Source organism: Neofelis nebulosa, chromosome 16, assembly GCF_028018385.1.
Source record: "Neofelis nebulosa isolate mNeoNeb1 chromosome 16, mNeoNeb1.pri, whole genome shotgun sequence".
Classification (NCBI taxonomy): Eukaryota; Metazoa; Chordata; class Mammalia; order Carnivora; family Felidae; genus Neofelis; species Neofelis nebulosa.
This window is the reverse complement of record NC_080797.1, coordinates 22,379,062-22,382,280: the sequence shown is the minus strand read 5'-3', so window position 1 is coordinate 22,382,280 and position 3,219 is coordinate 22,379,062. Positions and strand designations below refer to the sequence as shown.

At 41.0% G+C, this 3,219-nt stretch overlaps 1 pseudogene; it reads left to right on the top strand.

Annotated features, from left to right (window-relative positions):
* The first annotated feature begins 765 nt into the window (after positions 1-765).
* On the top strand, positions 766-1,134 carry LOC131496857 (large ribosomal subunit protein eL22-like; annotated as a pseudogene).
* Positions 1,135-3,219: the final 2,085 nt, after the last annotated feature.

The following is a 3,219-nucleotide window of genomic DNA, read 5'->3' as shown; positions in this document are numbered from 1 at the left end:
ATGTTTCTGGTGAAGAAAGAGAAGGAATTTATTACCAGGTGGGCATTCAGACACCCAGGTACAAGAAGTTATAAGAAAAAAAGAGAGTCTGTGAAGAGACGCAATAGTCACCCTCCTGACATAAGGCTTCCAGAAAGGTCTGCCCCATGCTGTACAAGCAAATGGCTATGCTTGATTGCTTGGCAAGTTAAGCAATATTCCACAACCATTACAGTTACATACCACTGGATCAAACTTGAGCCCATTTCAAGATGCTGAACAAGAGAAACTTGGCTGCTTTTCTTCGCCATGGGGGAAAACAGAGGGGCCTTCTTGGAAGATTATTGGTGTGAAATCCTTAGTTATAGTGTTAAAATTTACCACTTTATGTGCGTGTTAGGACACATAGATGTATTTCCACTTCAACCTATAACTTCCCCCTTGTCTTTTTTTTGTTTAGAAAGCAAAGAGCATGCTATGAAGGTAGGATAGCATTAGAGGTTTTGCTTCCAAAAAATTTCACACACTATAGGATGGATTAACAGAACCGAATACACTTTCAAAGAAAATGCTGTGTTTAAGTATATACACATCCTGTAAGCCCACTCGTAGGAGACAGCATCCCAATCACCAAGGGCATGAGAGTGCTGTGTTGGTTTTCTTGAGCTCCTGTGTCCCTTTTGTCCTAAAGAAATGGGACTCATCCAACAAATTATAATGCAATAACTGACTGCCTTTTCTGCCTCCATTGCTGCCATGGCGCCTGCGGGGGGGGGGGGACTTGTGGCGGGGGTGGGGGGCAGAAAAAAAATAAAGAATCAACTTCTGAAGTTTACACTTGACTGCACACACCCTGTAGAAGATGGAATCATGGATGCTGCCAATTTTGAGCAGTTTCTGCAAAGAGAATCCAAGTGAATGGCAAAGCTGGGAATCTCCATGGAGGGGCTGTAACCACTGAAAGAGGCAAGAGCAAGATCACTGTTAACTTCTGAAGTGCCTTTCTCCAAAAGGTATCTGAAATTTCTTACCAAAACATATGTGAAGGATAATCAACATGACTGGTTGTGTGTAGTTGCTAACAGTAAAGAGGGTTATGAGTTGCATTACTTCCAGATTACCCAGGATGCAGAAGAGGAGGAAGATAACGATTAAAACATATTTACCAATGGGGCATCTTCATGACTCAGTCAGTTAAGCTGACTCTTGGTTTCTGTTCAGGTCATGATCTCACAGTTCCATGAGTTCCAAGCCCCGCGTTGGGCTTCGGGCTGACAACACAAGGCCCACTTGGGATTCTGTCTCTCCCTCTCTCGCTGCCCCTCCCCCATTCATCTCTCCCTCTCTCTCAAAATAAATAAATTAATTTAAAAAAACTCATTTACCAGGAATATTTTGTATGAATTCTTGAAAAAGGCTTAGGGCTAAATAAATAAATATACAGATATGGATCACTGTATCTACGTAGCTGCTGAATGAAGCTGGCATGACTGTAGAGAAAAAACCCAGCTCTGAACTTGAAGGCCATGAGGACAGCAATGAAATAGTTCAATCCCTTGCAAAACACAAACCAAAACATAACCAGAAAATGAGAACATCCCAAATCTCAACCTTCCCTTGGGTCCTGCAGAAATGTGTGCCATGCTAACTCCATGTTGGCGCTGTCTCTAATCGTGGGCTATCGTCACCAAACACCCACACTGCAAGAGTCAGCACATTAATATCTTCGTGACACCAATCCCAGACTTAAAGGAGAATCAACACCCATACAGACTTACTCAGAGACCCTGTGTGACTTTCTGTGGCACTCACCAATTCACGTTACTCTATTTAACCAAACTATGAGCCACGTGAAGGTGGCCACCATGTTGTAATGTCACTGAGCCCTTCTCTCCCCATTCACTCATTCTCTTAGGAAAGCCTTCCCAACTTCCCTGACCATGATCCAGTACCCTGCTCCACACCATCGTGGTACATCACGTATGTCACACACTGCTGTCATCACCAGTGTTAATATTGCCTTTGGGTGATCATTTGAGTGTTTCCGCCATCGGAAATAAGTTCCATGATGACATTTGGGCACCTTTGTTTCCATGAAGTCTAAAAATAATTATTTTTCAATGAGCGGATACATACATAAATCTGAAATGTCCTTATTATTTAACTGTCTAGTATTTTTGTTGGAAAAATTAGTTTGTGGTACTGTGGTATCTTGATAAATTATAAATTGTCTTTACCATATTCTCTGCTTGTCTGGGAAAAAAAAAAAAAAGCCATTACTGAAACATACGCATGCATAACATCCCAGAACAAAAACTGGTACCTTGAAAAACAAGTAAGAAAAATTGAGGTTTGACATATTTAATTCTGATAGGCATAAAAACCAGATGTATAAGTTAAGGGGACGAGTCATATGGATTAACGCATGCTCTGACATGTAGTGTTGTTGACAAATGAAGCAACTGAAATGGAAACATTCATTTATTTTGATAGACAGGTGCCAACATTACTCTGAAAAGGTGCCAGTGTGTTCTATACACACGCACACGCATACGCGCGCGCACACACACGCACACACACACACATTTCTTATGCCTTACCACTATGTTTAGTGTAAGATTTATACAGCCTATTGTAGAATAAAAGTTATCCACACATTAAAAGTAAGGATTCTTTAGGCAAAAGTTATATAAGATTGTCACTAAAACTGTCGTCATTAGACAACAAATACTTGGTATCTATTGTGTGTTTTCTAGGACTGATACGATGTCTAAGGTACATCCCTATCCTCAAGAAGAAGGGTCAGAGGAAAACTCAACTACAAAAGCACTTAAGAGGTAATACATGCAAAATAAAATTCACAGAGTTAAGAGAAGGGAGTGGTCTCTTCCTGTAATGGAATTGGGGAGAGCAGAATGTTCCATGGAAGAGTACAATTTAATTAGGAATTTGGATGTTAAGTAGAATTTTGATGGATGGAAGTGCAAGTAAGGTGAAGGAAAGGGACAGCTGTTCCAAAAAACATTAATATCATTATTGAAAATCTAAAGACCTGCATGGACTGTGACATACTGAGAAATATATTGTTTTAAAGGCTGGAATTGTGGGGTTGAAACTGCAGCATAGGCTAGCTTGTCCTGACTTGCACAGGAGTAGGACTTGGACATCAAAAGCCTGGGGCCTGAGCCAGTGTTCCTAATTCCGATGCTCTGTGGCCTCCCTTCGTGGTGCAAAGACTCA